This window comes from Herpailurus yagouaroundi, unplaced genomic scaffold, assembly GCF_014898765.1.
Source record: "Herpailurus yagouaroundi ecotype Mexico unplaced genomic scaffold, PumYag 215, whole genome shotgun sequence".
In the NCBI taxonomy this organism is placed as follows: domain Eukaryota; kingdom Metazoa; phylum Chordata; class Mammalia; order Carnivora; family Felidae; genus Herpailurus; species Herpailurus yagouaroundi.
Genome location: NW_024412446.1, coordinates 7,630,653 through 7,651,124, shown reverse-complemented (window position 1 = coordinate 7,651,124; position 20,472 = coordinate 7,630,653). Strand labels below are relative to the sequence as shown.

The 20,472-nt window shown below is 37.1% G+C and overlaps 1 protein-coding gene and 1 long non-coding RNA gene across 7 annotated transcripts in view; one reads left to right on the top strand and one right to left on the bottom strand.

Moving 5' to 3' along the window:
• Positions 1–10,453, bottom strand: part of LOC121017265 (uncharacterized) — a 12,650-nt gene extending 2,197 nt beyond the window's left edge. Inside the window, exon 1 of the long non-coding RNA XR_005784693.1 lies at positions 10,393–10,453. This is a non-coding gene — a long non-coding RNA (uncharacterized LOC121017265). The remainder of the gene's footprint in view (positions 1–10,392) is intronic.
• Positions 1–20,472, top strand: part of SSH2 (slingshot protein phosphatase 2) — a 252,213-nt gene that overhangs the window by 147,962 nt on the left and 83,779 nt on the right. The gene's annotated exons all lie outside the window — the stretch shown is intronic.

Below are 20,472 nucleotides of genomic sequence, written 5' to 3'. Positions count from 1 at the left end.
TCCCTCCCTCCCTCCTCCCCACTTGTGCTGTCTCTCTCAAAATAAATATAGACTTAAAAAAAGTGAACTCCTTAAGGTCATATGAAAATGTTGTGTAGATAAATATATTTTTAAAATTAGATTCTCTAATGTGATCTTATAAAAAGTTAATCTCTTTCCTAAAGGGAAGTTATTATTTCTAAGGCTTGATAATGTAAAGCTCAATTGGTGTGAGCATTTCCCTGGTGGTGCCAGATATATAAATAGCGACTAGTGGGAGTAACTAAAAGATTAAGATTTAGGATCATAAGTGGAGACTGACTCAAAAAAAAATTTGAAGTGTATGTTTGGGGAAGGGGATACCTTGACACAAGTGTACTCTTAGCCAGATAATTCTCTTGTCACTGCTGAGAACCCACTCATGAATTTTTATTCTGTTCTTATTTGCTGCCTGGGATTTGCTGTGGGTTTAGAAACCAAGTAACAAATGCTATGAGAATTGTGTCAGAGGAAAAAGGCTAGCATAACAGACTGAGATCCTTGGGGCTCTCCAATGGAGAAAGTTCATGACCTTTGGAGTATGGTGTTTAGATACCTTTTTGGTGCTTTCACAGGTTCATACTAATTTCTTGAGTTTCAACTGTTATATATAGATGAAATTAGAGAATAACTAGGGTATTACTGTATTTTACTGGAAATTATATCATCATTATTAGATTATGGTCTCCCTTTGTCATTGCATAAAACTCACCAAATAGGGGGTTAATTTTGAAGTATCAATGAAGAACATTAAGAAGTGATTAAATTCACTCCAGAAACTAAGAATAGTCCCTGCCATAAGCTTAAATCCTACTAGAAAAAAATATGTGAGCAACCCAGAGCATCATAGGATCAAATTTCAGGAGTCTTAAATCAGACTTCTCAAATAATCATGAGAAGTTACATGCCCTTTAAGAGTCTATACATACTTTTTTAATAAAAGAGAAATTAGAATTTCTGAAAAATATGGGAGCCTATGTTATGTTTCGAGGGCCAACATTCAATCCCTGAGAGGTGGCCACTAAGCAAGGGGTCTTCTAGCATTATTGGTATATGCCAAACAACGTATCAAATAGGTGGCTATTTTTGTGCCTACCAAAAAAGATCAGAAAAAGATCAAGAATTATTAGACAAAATGCTGACAGAGGCTACCATTAAAACAGTATTCCCTTTATGAAAACCTCTGATCAGAAATCTTGGAACTTAAGTGCTTGAAACATTGCTTGATTGTGAAATGGGTTACCTTGAGCTTTTTATCCTTGACCTAAAATACTTGTATTTAGTATTTGATTTCATATATGAGTTTGATTTCGAAGCTATACATGGATGCTTTCTAAAGCTCAAGTTTAACAACAGGAGAGCATATCCAGATAATTATCCAAAATGTAACTTTTTGTGAAACTGAAAGGTGTTTTGTATCTCTAACAAGTTCCTAGATGATGCTGGTCCAGGGGCTGCACTCGGCAACAACATCCTTAAAGTATTCCTCTGAGGCAGATTGAGCAAGTCCTCATCCACATTTTATGAAGTAATAAACTAAAAAAAAAAAAAAAATTGAAATGGTGCAGTGATTTTTGCATAGCAGTTACATGATTTGTTATTGGCAGAACTGAAACTAGAACCAGCATTTCCTGTCTCAAAACACAGAGCTCCTACACTGCTGTACTGGACTGCTATCTTTGTATACATATGGAAACATTTCTTTAGATAAATCTGTAGCAGTGGAATTTCTGGGTCTAATGGTATGTATATGTTAAAAATTTGATACATACTGCCAAATTGCCTTCAAAAAAGGCTTTGCTAATTTGCTTTTACCAGCTGTAGGAATAGACCTTCACCAATCCTGGTAATGCTAATAATAACATTAAATAGCACGTTATTGAACTCTTACTATGTACTAGGCATTATTTTGAATACTATTCATATTATCTTTCTTTTTTCTTATGAGTTAGATATTCTCCTCAGTTACAGATGAGAGGCACAGAGATGTTGAGTTACTTGTATAATATTATATAGCCAGGGTGCAAACATAGGCATTCAGACTCCAGGGCCTGCTCTTAAATATTTCTCTATTCGCAATTCCTTTATTACTATAGAGGTTTAAGTATCCTTTTATATTTTTTTATTGGTCTTTTTCACTTTTCTTCTATAATTGGCATGTTTGTACTTATGACTATTTTTCTGTTGGTATTTGTTTCTTTTTGATGTACTCTACATGATCTTAATATGTAGCCAAAAAAAAAAAAAAAAAAAAGAACCCAAAACCCTTTCTACCAGTTTATTATGTGTCTTTTAATTTTTCATCTTGTTATAAAATTTTTTAGGGGCGCCTGGGTGGCTCAGTCGGTTAAGCGTCCAACTTTGGCTCAGGTCATGATTTCACGGGCTGTGAGTTCTAACCCCACGTCAGGCTCTGATCCGACAGCTCAGAGCCTGGAGCCTGCTTCGGATTCTGTGTCTCCCTCTCTCTCTGCCCCTCCCCTGTTTGCACTCTTGTCTCTCTCTCAAAAATAAAATAAAAACATTAAAAACTTAAAAAATGAAAGTTTTTAATTTTTTTTCTTAAGATTTTATTTTTAAGTAATCTCCACACCCAAGAGGGGGCTTGAACTTGTGACCCTGAGATCAAGAGTTGCATGCTCAGGGGAACCTGGGTGGCTTAGTCAGTTAAGCATCTGACTTCTGCTCAGGTCAAGATCTCATGGGTTGTGATTTCGAGCAAGGCACGGGGCTCTGCGTTGGCAGCTCATAACCTATAGCCTGCTTCAGATTCCATCTCTTTCTCTCTCTGCCCCTCCCCTGGCTTGTTCATTCGTTCTCTCTCTCCCTCCCTCTCTCTCCCTCTCTCTCAAAAATACAATTAAAAAAAGAGCCAGCCAAGTGCTCCTAAAAGTTTTTAATATTTATTTAATAAAATCTGTTATTTTCTCTTAGGATTTCAGAGTTTTGTATCTTGTTTAAAAAACCCTTCTCACCCACTTTCAGGATTATAAAAGTATTCTTTTATGTTTTTTCTAATAAGTCCATACTTTTTAAGTATTTCACTCTTTAAAATATCTGGAATTTATAATGTGAGATAGGGGTGTTGACTTTACCTTTTTTTCAAATGGATAGTCATTTATCCCAGTATCATTTATTTAGTCCATTCTCACTTTGCTGATTTGAAACACTACAGTTATTGTATATTAAATTCTAATAGATATTTGGAGTTGATTCTGTACAATTAAGTCCTATTGATAGTTTTTCTATTCATACACCAATACCACATTGTGTACTTACTATAGGAATTTAGTGGGTATTTTGATATCTTTTATGGCAAGGCTTGCCTCCTTATTATGTTTTAATGTATATCTATCTATATAAATAAATATATTCTATATAAATCTATATAAAATATATAGAATATAGAATTTAGAATATAAAAGAATTGGAATCTAAGACATTCCAAATGTCTTAGAAACACCTTGTCAATTTCCACTTTAAAAAAAATCCTGTTAAGGGGTCTCCTGGGTGGCTCAGTTGGTTAAGTATCTTGATGATTTCAGCTCAGGTCATGATCTCACAGTTACTGAGGTGAAGCCTTGCATGGGGCTCTCCCCTATTGGAGCCTACTTGGGAGTCTCTCTCTCCCTCTCCCCTGCTCATTTGCATAAACCCGGGGGACTCTTTCTCTCTCCCCCAAATAAATAAACAAACAAAAATCCTATTTGGATTTTGACTGAAATTGCACTGAACTGGTTTTGGAGAGAATTAACAGCTTTATGAAATGAGCCTTTCCAGTGAGTAATGTGGTGTGTGTGTTTACTATATTTTAAATGCTTTTCATTTAAATTTTACTTTTCCTCATATAGTAGTTACACATTACTTATTAGGTATATTCATGGGCGTTTCTTAAAGTTTTTGTTGCTCTTGTTTTAATGTATTTCTTGAGCTCTCTCCCATGACATTTTCTAATTAGTCACTGTAACTGTGTAGTAAAAATTTCTATATTTGCTTTTATATCAGACCACCTTGCTGAACTCTTGCTTGGTCCTAATATCCAATAGATATTTAAGTTGATTTTCTTTACTTTTCTCCATGCATCATTATATCATCTGTAAATGAGTTTTATTTGAAACATTGCTTTGGCTAGGGCTTTAGTGGAATGTTAAATAATAGCAGTGCTAATGGTTTTATCTTGTTTTCCACTGTGAAAGAAATGTTTCTTATGTTTTGTTAGCAGATGTATTGTGTGCTGTAGGTTCTGGCATAGGCCATTTCTCAAGTTGAGGATTGAACTTTATGGATTTTATCTTTGTAGGTCCACTTATACATGGATTTTTTTTATAATCAGTACTATAAATATATTTTCTTAGGATTTTCTTAATACATTCTTTTGTCTAGATTACTTTATTGTAAGAACACACTATAGAATATGTATACAAAATATGTATTATCGATTATTTATGCTACTGGTAAGGCTTCTAGTCAACAGTAGACATTAAGTTTTCAGAGAGCCAGAAGTTATTTGCAGATTTTCAAATGCATGGGGGCTCAGTTCTCCTGACCCCCACATTGTTCAAGGGTCAGCTGTATATCCAATCAAAGATTTTTAGGTATAGTTATTGAATTTTTTTAAGTGATTTTTGAATTTTTTTTTCAACGTTTATTTATTTTTTGGGGGACAGAGAGAGACAGAGCATGAACGGGGGAGGGGCAGAGAGAGAGGAAGACACAGAATCGGAAACAGGCTCCAGGCTCTGAGCCATCAGCCCAGAGCCTGACGCGGGGCTCGAACTTACGGACCGCGAGATCGTGACCTGGCTGAAGTCGGACGCTTAACCGACTGCGCCACCCAGGTGCCCCTTTTTAAGTGATTTTTGGACATCTATTGGAATGATAATATTTCCCCCCATTTGCCAGTAGTGCAGCAACTTATATTGAGTTACTAAGTTAAATCATCCTTACATGCTGTTTGCATTATTAAGAGATTACTGGATTTGGTTTACTATTGTTTACGATTTTTGCTTTTGAGTATTTGTTGAATCTTTGATACAGTCTTTGTCCATCTTATGTCTGATTTGTAGAATAATGTAGGTGTAGCCTTCCATCTTTTTCTAGCTCTGAAACAGTTCTTTAGCAAAAATTACCTGTATTTGACAAGCCTGGAACCAAGAAGTCCTACTCTCTGTTATAATTTTATCAATTTTTTTTTTGCCTTTCAAGTTTTTAAATTTCTTTGTTCTCATTGCATAAGTATAGTTACCATCCATGATATTTTTTTAAGTTTATTTATTTTGAGAGAGAGAGAGAGAGAGAGAGAGAGAGAATGAATGAATGAATGAATGAATCCTTCGCAGGCTCCACACTGTCAAAGCAGAGCCCAATGCAGGGCTCGAACTCACAAACCCTGAGATCATGACCTGAGCCGAAATCAAGAGTCAGTCGCATAACAGACTGAGCCATCCAGGCACCCCTCATCCATGATGTTTTTTTATTTTTTTATTTTTTTGTAATGTTTTATTTAGTTTTGAGAGAGAACATGAGTGAGGATGGGCAGAGAGATGGGGGAACAGAGGATCCAAGGTGGGCTTTGTGCAGAGAGCAGACAGCCCAATGTGGGGCTCAAACTCACAAACCATGAGATCACAACCTGAGCTAAAGTTGGCCACTTAAAGTTGGCAACTTAAAGTTGGCCAATTATGTTAAACTGACTGAGCCATCCAGGTGCTCCTCCGTGATATTTTTTAAATCTAAATCATGTATTTTACAGAAATGGACAAACATAATTAGAATAATTGATTATTGATAATGGATTGAAACCAGGCATTTATTTGCAATTTAAGGTCTTTTTTTTCTCTCTTTGGTGGGTAAAGAAACTAATATAGTTAAAAGAAGCATAGGATGTTTCTTTTTCTTTGATTTTAAATTACTACCGACTGTTTTTTGTAGTTATCAGATTCTTATGCAGAGAAGATAGCCTCAAAAAGCAGATTGTTTGGGGCATCTGTGTAGCTCAAGTCAGTTGAGCGTCTGGCTCTTGATTTTGGCTCAGTTCATGATCCCAGGATTGTGGGATCAAGACCGACATCAGGCTCTTTGCTGAGCGTGGAGCCTGCTTAGGATTCTCCTTCTCTCACTCTCTGTACCCTGTCCCCCACTCACTCTCTAATATAAAAACAAACAAAAAATAAAAATTTTTTAAAAGTGTAATGCCTTTAAAAGATGATCAACTAAATTTACATCTAGTGAATCTTCTAGGTGTTCTGGCCTTCAAATATGAAGGAAAGGTTAATGATCTGCTGTCACAGTATAAAGGTACATTTATGTTTTCGTTGGTGGTGATAATTTTATGTGACTTTATCCACACTTGTGTGTGTTTGAAGTCAGAGCAGTAATTGGCTAGGAACCAAGGAGAAAAAAAACAAAGAGAGCTCTCAACTTTGGTTTTACTGGAAACATGCTTACTTAAGCAGGTTAACTAAAGAGTAAATCTGCACAATGAAGATGAACAGGAATGGTGAGGTTGTAATACATTCAAGTCAAAATTTCTTTTTGATAAATCTAGAGTGGATTTTTTCCCCTAAATTACTGCTTTTTGTTTGTGTGCTTATGTGTAATCACTCCTGAAATTGAGCAATTCCTTTTGACTAACACTGAGAAACCACTGCCCAAAGCTAAATAATTAAGGATGTTGTCATTCTCTGTTTCCAAGAGCTGTTGGACCTCAGAGTAATAGAAGGGTCCAAACTTCTATGTATCATGTTGCTCACATCTCTTCTTGGGTCTTTCCAGTAACTGTGAGTCCTCTTAATTATGTTAAACTGCCTTGGTGCTAAAGAGTAGTGGTGTAGATGCTATCCCATAATGTTTCTGAATTTCTAAGGTGAAAGAAAAAAAAATTGGTATCCTAACTACTTTAAGACAGGGTTAAAATTAACTTTGCTTTGTTGAATGGTGCAGGATGTTGCTGCCAGTAATGTAATTAGGTTTAACCTGAAGAAATGTGCTAAGAACATCAAGGACTTCTGGGTGTTCCTGTGATTTGGAAAGGATGTAGCAAATTATTTATAAATAGATTGCTAGTGTTACACACCAAAGGGCAAATATGGGCCCACTTCATTTTTTGCAGGTTTGTGCAAATTGAGCAATTCTTGTTTTCTGCATTAATCTGTTTCTAGAGGATTGTGATCCTTATTTTAGTAACCTGAGGGATTGGGCATTAGTTATGTCTGTTAAAGCAACAGAATCCAGTGGCTCGAATTACTTTCAAATTAAGAGAAACCTCTGGGTTAGTGTATTTTAGAGTGTTAGGGTTGTTTTTTGGTTTTGTTTGTTTGTTTGTTTTGTTTAGTTGTAACAGTTTAGTTTTTAAATGTAGAAGACTTAGAATTACAGTTGACCTTTGAATGAACGAAGCAGGAGTTTGGGGCATTGACACTCTTGTTCATAGAAAAATCTGTGTATAACTTAACTTCCCCGGAATTTAACTACTAATAGTCTGCTGTTGACTAGAAACCTTACTAATAAAATAAACAGCCAATTAATATATATTTTGTATGTCATATGTATTATATACTATATTCTTATAATAACTTCTGACTTTTTCTGTGCTGCATGGTTCATCTGTGAATTTTTTCAAGTTGCTGCAGCTTCCTGAAATACCTTCCAATATATTTGCTGAAAAAATCTGCACATAAGTGGACTTAGGCAGTTCAGACCCATACTGTTCATACTGGTCACCTGTACAATGTTTCTCCTAAGGTTGATATACCAAATTCCCACAACACCAAAAATATTTTAATTTCTATTATTAATTTTTTATTTTCTATTGTGGAGTGCTTTAGTTTGAAAAGTTGCAGCATCTGTGGAGAATATAAATTCTCAGTGTATATTTCTGTTCCTACGAGATGAATGGAATAGGACAAACAGTATGTGAAACTGAACTTCTTTGACATCCCACCTCTGTGATGTTTATCCATCCCCAATAAAATTTCATTCTTTTTTTTTTTTTTAATGTTTATTTATTTTTGAGAAAGAGAGACAAGAGCGTGAGCAGGGGAAGGGCAGAGAGTGAGGGAGACACAGAATCTGAAGCAGGCTCCGGCTGTCAGCACAGAGCCTGATGCAGGGCTCAAGCCCACGAACTGCGAGATCATGACCTGAGCCTCAGTTGGACACTCAACCAACTGAACCACCCAGGCATCCCTCACAGTCAATTCTTAAAGTATCCCATTCCTTAAATATTCTCTTTAAAAAGTCTCAAAAGGTCTCTTGGTCACATGTTCAGGATTTTACTTGCCATTTGTTCTTGTTGCTAATAGTAAGAGTCCCATTCAGAGTTTCATCACCTATGAGCTGTGTGACCTTGAATGTATTATATAACCACTGTAAGCCTTATTTTCCTCATTAATAAAATGGAGCTTGTAATACCTATTTGGATTAAATGTGATATGTGTGAAGTACTACTAATAGTAAGCACTCAGTAAATGGTAGCTAATATTTTTGCTCTTTTGACATAAGCTGAAATATAAGAGTAAGAATTAGAATACAGAGCGGTGAGCCTGTCTGATGGTAAAATCCTATCATTTGCATCATTGTAATTGCACCTATTCTGGGCAAAGGGTGGGAGATACAAAGAAACACAAGACATGGTTCTTCTGCAGTCAGGATGCTCAGTCTGTTGAAGATATAGGAACTGGTCAATAAAAGGATAACTAAGAGGGGCGCCTGGGTGGCGCAGTCGGTTAAGCGTCCGACTTCAGCCAGGTCACGATCTCGCGGTCCGTGAGTTCGAGCCCCGGGTCAGGCTCTGGGCTGATGGCTCAGAGCCTGGAGCCTGTTTCCGATTCTGTGTCTCCCTCTCTCTGCCCCTCCCCCGTTCATGCTCTGTCTCTCTCTGTCCCAAAAATAAATAAACGTTGAAAAAAAATTTTTTTTTAAAAAAAGGATAACTAAGAAAACAATTTAACAGGTGCTAAGTGTCAGATGAATGGTACAAATGTTAAGTATTCAGAGGACAGAAAGGTATTGTAAATGAGCCAGTTAGCAAAGGCATTACAGTAGGATTTGAGCTGGGGCTCTGACCTTTATTTCTTGCTGTCTTAAATGTCTTGATTTGTATAAACAGAGGTAAAGGATACTTGAGTGGTGAGAGAAAAGGAAGATGAATGTGGTGGATGTTATCACCATATTACAGTAGTTACTTTTCAGTGAAGGACTGCTATTAATGATTTGTGGTTAGCAGAAGAATCCAGAAAGGCTTTTGTATAGACTGATGATTTTCTTTGGGATATTGCTATGAGCATATTTTGGATCTATCATGGGCAGAATTTATCAAGTTTTATTGAGTACCCACTGAGTACACAGCTCAGTAACATTTGCAGACTTTACATAGCTTATTTAGGAAGGCTGCCAATTTTACAAGGCTGTTAATGAATCAGTACCGGTGGCTGGGAGCATAATGTGAAATCCCCACAGGCAGCATAAGAATAGAAATCATTACACTATCTGCTAGTGGAAGCTTTATGGTTTAAAAAGGGGGGAGAGAGAGAAGAGAAAAGAAAAAGAAAAATGCATTCAAGTAATTCAAAGCAAAACCTTTCTCTGCTTCCTCCAGGTGCTTAGCTCTGGATATTATTACATCAGCATCATGTGGTAGGCAAGGTGGTTCCCATGGCACAGAGCGCTTGTAATATTTACAGTAGAGTGAGCTATAAGGGGTGGAGTGTGCTGATAACTATTTGCCCTTGTTCTTATTGGCTTGGTTACCAGTTTAATGGCCTGGTTGCCTATTAATGGCTCAACTTATTTAGTGTTCTGTAAGCAATGTTCAGCTCCTTAGTTTCTAAGTCAGATACCCACCAGGTGCCCCAGTTATTTTTTTTTTTAATATTTGCAGATAATGTACATTTATTATATAAAAAACAGAAAATACTAAAGCACTCCTTTTCCCCCACAAAAAGCATTACGCTCATTCTTATCTCCTAAAGATCTTACTATTAACATCATCCAGGCTTTTTCTATATATGTATATACTTTTAAAAATGGGATTGTCCTCTATCTACTGCTTTGTAATCTGATTTTTTCACTTAGCATATTGCGAACATCCTGCCATTGTCCTCAAACTCATTTCTCTCATATCCTTGTTCAGAGTTGTTTGTTTTCCATAGAACTGATTCACATTCTGTCCTATTGTTGCACATTTTGATTATGTCCAGTTTTTTTTCAGTTATAAACAAAGCCTCACTGAATGAATATCCTTGTGCCTAAATCTTTGCACGTGTCTTATGCAATCTTTGCATAAAAGAACTATCCTAAAGCTCAATTGTGGGATCGCTAGACCAAAGTGTATACCTATTTCTAGGACTTTTGATAGATTGCTAGTTTGCTTACCAGAAATATACCAGTCTCACTGCCACCAGCAGTTTTGGTAATTCATTTTCATAGCACTCCTGAAATGATAAGTGAAATTGAGATAAATAGAATTTTATTCATTAATTCATCTGAACTACTTAGAGACCTAGAAAAACTGATCCTCATTTGCCTTTTTCTATCAGGAAGCTATTTCATACCTAAACACTAATGGAAAATGCTTTAATTTGTGAACTATTTGAGTAGAACTAATAGGAAGATGAAATAATAATGTATTATCAATACATTATTGTTGGTTAGAGGTCAAAATAAACTAATTATCCTGAGCTGTTGTTGAGTATATATGTAGCATTTGCGAATTTTAGTTGGCTCCCCACTTTTTCATTTTATTCTAAAATCATGACCATTTTTGACTTAGAGAATTTTAGACCACCAAAGATAAACTTACAGGAAGCAGCTGGATTTCAGAGAAATCCAGCTTACCTAGAATCCTGCAGCAAATTAATTCAGACCTTGAGCAACATTTCGTTGTTTTCTGTTTAGGAAATGTTAAACAGCGTTGAGATTTCCAGTAGTACCATTTTACTCTAGGGATAGTGAAATTTAAAAAGATGATCAAACACATTAGTTTGTAAACAGTTCTAACTGATGAAGTTAGAATTTCCAGATTCTATCTATAGGAAGCAGTGGATGTATTTCTCAGAGTTGAGGAGGTTAACGTTTTTAGGGAACAAACTGCTAAATTCTTGGAATAAAAGTTTTCATCTTAGAGTCTCTATGAGTATTGAGTAATGGAGAAAGGAGAAAGGTGTATTTCCTAAAGCTTTTAAAGCATCTTACCTTGATGGGGCGCCTGGGTGTTTCAGTCAATGAAGCATCCGGCTTCAGCTCAGGTCATGATCTCAGGGTCCATGGGTGCCGGTCCCACGTTGAACTCAGTGCTGATGGTGTGAAGCCTGCTTGTGATTCATTCTTTCTCTCTCTCTCTCTCTCTCTCTCTCCCTCCCCCTCCCTCTCCCTCTCCCTCTCCCTCTCCCTCTTCCTCTCCCTCTCCCTCTCCCTCTCCCTCTCCCTCTCCCCCCCCACCCCTCCACCCCTCCCCAATTTGTGCCTTCTCTCTCTCTCTCAAAATAAATGAATAAACTTAAAAAAAAAAAAAAGAATCTTAACCTTGAAATGTCACCGGCATATCTATATGGGTGTATATATATATATAGTAACCAAGGGGTCCTCCAGCAGACTTAATGGGGAAAAAAAAAAAAGGAAAGAGAAAGGAATGTTAAGAGTACAGACCACAGTTGCATGCTGGTTTCAGTATTGGTGGTTGCCTGCCTCTCTCTGAAATCCAGCTGCTTCCTTAATGAAGGTGTGGGTTTAAATCACCAGCAGAGAAAATGTTTTTGGGTGAAGTTTCACTTTTTGTAGTGACAGCAGTCCTGGACATGCTGCTGGAACACAGAGGATGAGTTCAGCACCTTCTCTTCAGATCATATCTCTGCCCACAGCTCACCTCTTTTACATAACCAGCCTTTGTTCATGGAGAGTGGACCTCTGTTGATTGGCCTGTCCAACCACTGTCAGAGACCAAAGGTGACTGATAAGGAATCTAAAGGTCAAAATGGACTAGTATAGGCTCAGTCTGGATTTCAGAGGAAAAGGCATGTTTTTGGCCTGCAGACATCAAAAACTGAATTGCAGCCTGGGAAATGTTCAGTTCATCAGCTTCAGCCTTTCCGTTTCAGTCAAGGAAAAACAGTCACCAACTGTCTGTAGTCAGCAGGAGCAGAAATAAACAAAACATTATTTAAAGGGTGTGATTTCATTGAATTGGGTTGTGTTAAGGATATCATTCCAGAGATGATTTCTGTGGTAATGTTACTTGGCTTACTGTGAGATAGCAGATATCAAATCAAAACCAAAGACAATCCACATTATAGGGTCTTTTGTTGGATTTCAGAATGGAAAGTCAATTTGATTAGATTCAGGTATTCCATTTACTCATCACATTTTGGCTCATTATTAGGATGTGATGGAGCACAAAAATAGGAAAGGCATATGGCGTTTGTATTTCTAATTGGGGCTAATGCTTTTTAATTAAATTGGCTTCTAAGAAGTATTTTGCTCACTTCAAAATACTTCAAGTATTATAAATGCATGATCACCAACATGTTTTAAGGTCTCCTTTTTAGTGAATGCCCTTTAAGTTAGCAGTGATTCCTGTATACAGAGTCATTGAGACTAAGCTATTGTTCTTGTCCTCTAGTGGAAAGATTATGGGCAGGACCAGCCACATAATTTGCAGGGCCTAGTGCAGAATGAAAATGTGGTACCACTTGTTCAAAAAGAACTGAGAATTTCAAGACAGCGACAACAGCATTAAACCAAGTACAGGGCCCCTGCGAGCTCCTACCCTGTGCAGCTGCACAGATCACACATCCCTGAAGTTGGCCCTGCGTGTGGGATGTGAAATTAAATAGACCTGTAGTTGATCAGAGCTTTGCTACTTATTCACGTCTTTCTGAATCTCTGTTTTCTCTTCCCATTCTCTGTCTTCCTATTCTATCATTATCTGTTGTGTTCCATCCTCTCACCAAAGTTGGAGAGCCCGCAGCAAGAATTGGGAGTAGGTATACTTCTGCCTGTAATCTATGTGATCACATTCTTGAATAATACAACCTTCTATTTGACTGGTGGAACAAATAAGATTAGGATTTTCTTTAAGGAATGCCAGTTAATTGATTTTAATAAAAACACATTCTGCATTATATTCTAAAAGTGCTTTCATAATTAATGGAACATTTGAATAAAACAATTACACTTTTGAGGCAGTATTTTTCCCTCATTTTATAGATTAGAAAATTAAGCCTTAGGTTAAGAGATTTTCTCAAGGTCAGCCAGCTAGCTGGTAAGTGAAGTTCAAGCCCATCTTTTCTAACTCAGGGCTTTCTCACTACTTCATTCTCCCTCTACAGTTCTGCAAGACCAAGGATAAGGTGACTTGAGATAACTTGCTTTCTCGAGATTGATCTGTTTTACAGAATTTTCTGCCAGTTTTCCAAGAATAACTTCTTAGATACAATCACGAATATTTGCAACACATTTTTACTTCTGTTATTTTCTGTAATACTTGCAGTAACCCTGTGCAGTAATATTTTAGCATCATTTTAAAGGAAAGAGATTGAGATTCAAAGAGATAAGTGACTTGTTCAAGGTTCTATAAACAATAAGTGCAATAGCAGTGACTGAAATCCAAATCTTGTAACTTCATATCCCATGCTTTTGTGCTGTGCCATGGTTGCCTCTGTTTCAAATCTGTACTTAGTAAATATCTTTTCATTCATTTATTGATGACCTATAATGTTTTAGGCACTGGGAATGCATCAGTGATCCAAAAAGACTCAAGTCTCAGCTCTTAGAGCTTACATTCCTTCATGTAAATAAATTATTATTAATAATTAGCTATAACTGTCAACAATAGCCAAATTATGGAAAGAGTCCAAATGTCTATCCACTGATGAATGGATAAAGATGTGGAGTGTGTGTGTGCGTGCGTGCGCACACAATGGAATATTTCTCAGCGATCAAAAAGAATGAAATCTTGCCATTTGCAACAACGTAGATGAAACTAGAGTGTGTTATGCAAGGCAGAAGAAGTCAGGGAAAGACAAAATGATTCACTCGTGTATGGAATTTAAGAAATAAAACAGATGAACATAGGGAAGCGAAGCAAAAATAAGATAAAAACAGGGAGACAAATCATTAGATACTCTAAATACAAAGAACAAACTGAGGGTTGCTGGAGGGGTTTTGGGTGGGGGGGATGGACTAAATGGGCTGTGGGCATTAAGGAGGACACTTGTTGGGATGAGCACTAGGCATTATATGTAAGTGATGAATCACTAAATTGTATTCCTGAAATCATTATTATACTATATGATAACTAACTTGGAATTAAATTAAAAAAATAATAAATTAGCTGTAAAGAAAAAGCAGTGCAATGAGATGAAAAGTAAGCTGGGAGTAGGCGATCCTATTTTAGAAAAAATGGTCAGCAACCTGATAAATCATTGTTTGAGCCACAGACTAAAGTGTAAATATTTGGTGTATTGTATAAATCAATTTCTAGGTATAAAAAAATCACCTAAACAATATGAGGCCACTGCATTTATGAACATAACGGCAATAGAGGAGGATTGTTAACTGTGATAAACATTAACCTTTATAGTAACAGTTACACTTTGCATTTAATCTCCTTTCCCGTGTAACATGGATTACAAAATCATAAGATCAATAAAGTTCAAAACCTAGTCATTTCCTTCATGATGAATCACTTACCATAATAAAGCAGTGTTTAATGTATTAGTGATACTAGATTTCTCACACTCTTCGAAAATAAGTACTGTAGCAGCATGGTACATGGAATAGCATGCTCTGGGTAGCTGTTAAAATTTCTGGAGCATCCATCAGGTTTAAGAAATGTAAAGTCTCATTTGCTGGTCTGATTCAACTTTAATGAATTTCAAAATTTTGTCCAGAATTTTTTATTGTACTGAAATTCTGTTATATCTAGTACTTCAGGGGTTCAGTGAGTGAAGTTTCACCTAATGCTTGGGGATCTTTGTAATTTAAATGTGTTTGTCAGAGAGGGATTTTTCAGAAATGGGGAGAAATGGGGGCAGCATAGTGGGGAGAGATAGAGGATCTTTTCATTCAATTTGCCTGTTGTGTGCTTTAGAATTGAAAGAGTCCAAAGTATTAATAAAAAAAGACCCTTAGAAAGTCCCAAACTTTATCTATTGATGTGTGTTTCCTTTGGTTTCAAAGTTAAATCCAAGCATTGATCACTCAGTGTTTGCCTCTTGTTAAAGTGGAGTTGTTAGCTGCTAAAAGATGAGGGGTAATAGTGGGGAGGCTGTTAATTCTCAGCTGCCCATAGTTTTTTTTAAAGCAATTACCAGGTTCCTTTAATCCAGAGTTTTAGACTAAGAAATTCATGGATACTTTGAAATCACATGCAAAAGTGGGTTTGTATATGATTAATACATTTATTTTTCTGCAGGAGAGGCCATAGCTTTCATCAAACTGTCAAAGGAATCTAGTGACATTCCCTCCCAATCCCTTCTCATGCCCCAAATTAAGAACCTGGAATAGACTGTCACAGGCATTTGACTTAGAAATTAAGTCAAAACTCTTTTTTTCTTAATTTAAAAAAAATTTTTTTATGTTTATTTTTGAGAGAGACCAAGTGGGAGTGGGAGAGGGACAGAAAGAGGGAAAGACAGAATCCAAAGCAGGCTCCAGGCTCTGAGCTGTCAGCACAGAGCCCAGATGCAGGGCTCAAACTCATGAATTGAGAGATCATGACCTGAGCCGAAGTCGGACGCTTAACCAACTGAGCCACCCAGGCACCCCATGTCAGAACTCTTTTTAAGCTTTTTGACCTTACCAGTGAGATTCATTTATCCATTTTTAAACAATCACTCATGATTTCCCAACTCTGAAAGATCCTGAGCTAACATTTTCTCACTATTGAGAAGGATTGTGCAGCCTCTTGAATTCTCATTCTCTCTCTCTCCCCCCCATCTCTCTCACTCTCATAATAATCTTGGAGTAGATATTCCAGAAATGGAATTTGCTTAAGAAAAACTAGGAATATTACTGTAAAGGCTGAATATTGTGTGTTCTTCAACGAATAGTCACAACCTATGTGATGAGTGTAAAGAGAAGCAATATTGGGTAAAGTATTTCTGGTGCTTTGAACTATATCCTAGAAGGCAAAAATGACTTAAAGTTGTTACTTTGAAGAAAAAGTTATGAGAGGAATTAGAATCTCTAATTTCATTTAATCCTGATACTTAGTAAATTAATTATAAAGGGCTTGTTGGGAGGTTTGGGAGACACTGCCCGGGGCTTAGACATTTAGCGGAATGAATATGCTATCGAACTCAGTTGTGCACTGAAGGTCAAGGATTCTCTAAGCTATTAAACCATTCTTTGCTGTTAAGACCAATTTCTACAGCCTACCACATATAGTTATAAATTTTCAGAAGTGTGACCAGTCAAGTTTTAGGTGCCATTTTTGCTTTCTTGCCATCTCACATTATTTATTTAGGCATTAATCCAATACCTATTTGCTGTAGCAAAAAAATCTGGGTTTTGCATATAAAGACTTGAGAAAACTCAGACCAGTTTAGCTCTCTTAGAAATTAAACACCTTATAAAGAAAAAAAAAAAAATTAAAATTAAAAAAAAAAAAAACAGCTTTATTTATCTGTCTTAGGACTTTTTCCCCTAAGAGGATTACTTCAGTTTTCAGTGTCAATTGAGAATACTTAGACATAGGTATTTTTCTTTAAGTGGGGTTTGAGGCAGAGGAAGCAGAAAATGGGGATTTTAAAAGTTCACTCTATTTGAAATATTGAACTATTTATGTAACTTTTAGTTTAGAAGTAAATATTAGAAAATGAAGATACAAGTATAATGTCTAACTATATGTTTTGTTTTCTTTTTGGTAACTATTGTTTATGTCACTGTAGAAATGATAAAATATGAAGAGAAAAACGACATTCAGAATGTTGCCTTTTTAGTATTAACTGTTAACTGAAAAAATGTAAAGCAGATTTCATAAACCTCTTTAGTGACACTAGAGAAACTTTGGGAAAACATCCAACATCTGCTTATCTTACCTACAGTGGAAATGTTCATAACGGCAATGTGCAGTTTCCTTTGAATAAGGATAAACAGATTTCTGTTTGTTATGTTTCAGAAGTATGTTTACTACATTCTTTAAATGTATTTATTCCCCCCCCCCACCCCGACAGTTGGGGAGGTACCAAAACATCTGATTGTTACTGGAGTTTTCTTAGCTTTCTCTTGAGGGCAATTTTATTTTTCTTTAAGATATTTTCCTCAGAAATCTTCCTAAGATACATTCTTTTGATTCCAGATTTAGAGGCCACTTAAGGAAATATGTTCATCCAAGCAGGTTCCCCATTACCTGCACTACCATGTCTCTGACTCACTTCATCACATCCTTTACTATAAAATCCATGTTCCATAACTTTTTTTTTTTTTATAAATACATAAGTCAGCTTTGTCTCCATTTGGTTCTTCCTTTTTTTTTTTTTTTTTAAAGTTTATTTATTTTTGAGACCGAGACAGAGCATGAACAGGGGAGGGGCAGAGAGAGAGGGAGACACAGAATCTGAAACAGGCTCCGGGCTCCGAGCTGTCAGCACAGAGCCCAACGCGGGGCTCGAGCTCACGGACCGTGAGATCATGACCTGAGCCGAAGTCGGACGCTTAACCGACCGAGCCACCCAGGTGCCCTGGTTCTTCCTTTTTTGAATGCTGGGTCCTATTGGCTGTCAGCTGGACACTGCTACAGGGCTGTACCCAGCCAGACCCTGATGTTTTAAAATAATGGTGATTCCTGAGTTGTAAACCTGTTGGTTCCAATTCCCAGGAGACCAGACTGTTGAAATGTTTTACCCTGTTAACCTGGGCAGTTCCTTGTCTCTGGCTAAGACATGACAGGCAGTCATGGCAAGAGAGTTACCCAAAAGATATTCACGGTTCTGCTTTAGTCATGACTATGCCAGAGTTTGTGGTAGAGATTGCTGTATGCATCCTAGAGATTATATGTCTGTTAAGAATGAAATAAAATTGAGCATTGGTTGTTCTCTTGGTTGCCAAGGAATACATCATTATACAGTTTTTTTGTTAGCGTCTTTCCCCCCTAAGCTGAGGTAAAACCCCACTGCTGTGATCCTATGCGTAGATCTGAATCTCCTGTCTTTAATGGGAGAGGCATAACTTATCTAAATATAGCAAGGTGTGGACTTGGCTGATATGGTAAGAGACAGAAGAATGACCTTAGCTGGTCTTCATTACTAGTGTTAACAACTAAATTTAAAGAAATAGGGACAGTGTTCTAATTTTGCTTATAGGCTTAGATGTTCTTTCCAACTGCTCAGCTTCCTTAGGTAAAAAGCTTTCTGCACCAAACCAATAAATTGTTTTAAAAGCTAACATGAGTCCCTTCAGAAGGAAGCCAGAGTTCATTCCATATGAAAACATGCCTAGAGGGTGATTTCTTTTTCCATTTAATTGACCTAAACTTAACATTTATTCAGGGGGTGCCTGGGTGGCTCAGTCAGTTAAGTGTCCAACTTTGGCTCAGGTCATGATCTCATGGTTTATGAATTCGAGCCCCACATCGGGCTCTGTGCTGACAGCTCAGAGCCTGGAGCCTGCTTCAGATTCTGTCTCATTCACTCTCTGCCCCTCGCCCACTTGTGCTTTGTCTCTCAAAAATAAATGTAAAAATTTTTTTTTAATTTAAAAAAACAGTTATTCAAGATGTAAATGGTAAAGTCTAAGCTTTATGTACTTTAGAATAATAACTTGCATTTATATAGTCCCAATACTTGCTGCATTTTAGAAGCTTACACAAGCTTTTGTCTACCAAGAAAAAAGGATATTCTATCCCTAAGCATGCGAGACAGGATAGATCAATCTGATCTCCTGTTTTACAGATGAAGAAATTCAGATAAAGCGAGATATAATGATTTTCTAGAGGGCTAAATGAATCGGTAATATGGCCAGTGCAGGTAATTCCAATATACTACCCTTTAGCTTAAACAGCCATCTATTACCCTCTTTTTTGAGTGTAAAACTACCCATATGATCTTCCCATCCCTTTTTTTCTTAATTAACCAACACTGGGGTTGGGGAGGGATGAGATTCCACTTGTAGAAAAACTTTCCAGTGGAAGCCGGAATCTAGTAAACAAATTAACTGAACAGAAACCTATAGGATTGAAGTCATATTTACAGAATAGTCCATCCCATTGTGACATAACTTTTGGGAGCGTTGAGAGTTCGTCTCTTCTGTGAGAAACCTGGTTGTATTTTTTTTCATTGTTTTTTAATACTCTTAAAATATGGTGATGATTTAATCTTGAACTAGTGGAGTGCTTTTAAGGTTCCTAGTGGTAATCTTTTAAAAATCATAAACTTGGAGAGTTTATAATGTTCTATCAGAAAATTGAGATCTATGGGGCGCTTGGGTGGCGCAGTCGGTTAAGCGTCCGACTTCAGCCAGGTCACGATCTCGCGGTCCGTGAGTTCGAGCCCCGCGTCGGGCTCTGGGCTGATGGCTCAGAGCCTGGAGCCTGTTTCCGATTCTGTGTCTCCCTCTCTCTCTGCCCCTCGCCCGTTCATGCTCTCTCTCTGTCCCAAAAATAAAAATAAACGTGGGAAAAAAAAAAAAAGAAAATTGAGATCTAATTGTCTCACCTCATTTTATATGATTCATTAGTGACAGACAATAATTCCAGGTCACCTGTCAGTTCCATGCTTTTCTCCCTACCTTTGTGTTTCCCTGCAAGAAGTGAGATACTAACCTTCTCTTTTGTAAATAGAGAATCTGCCTACATGTTAAAACTGACTCAGAAGCATCCAGCCATAGGTAAAGTGAGATTAGAAAACACAGGTCAGGCGAATCCTAGCCAAATGTGCACCTACTGTTTACTGCTTCCCCTAAGTCAGGGAAAACGTGATCTGAGAACTGGAAGTCTATTTGTGGAAAGGTTTGATGTAGCCACCTTATACTTCTCATCCTCTTTCACTCAAACATCTTGTTTAGTGTTATGATCTCATTTGTAGAAAAGAAGAAGTAAAGATAGTTGCCTATTATAGCATGGCAACTGTACTGTAATTTAGATATATACTGAGGGGCACCTGGGTGGCTAAGTTGGTTAAGCGTCCGACTCTTGATCTCAGCTCAAGTCTTGATCTCAGGGTCATGAGTTCAAGCCCCTCATTGGGCTCTACGTAGGGCAGGAAGTCTACTTTACAAAAAAAAATCATAGATGTGTATTGAATCAAATCTTATTCCCCAGACTTGCTCCAGTCCTTTCATCTGGATAGCCTGTGGTTCATCTGTAAAATAAATTCTTTTAAAATTCTCAAACAGCTGCATTTTGCACAACTACTGATTTTAGAGACAGAGAAATTATCTATGAGAACTGTCTTCTAATAGATAGCTAAATTAAAATATCTGTTATTAAAAATGGAGAGCCAGGGGCGCCTGGGTGGC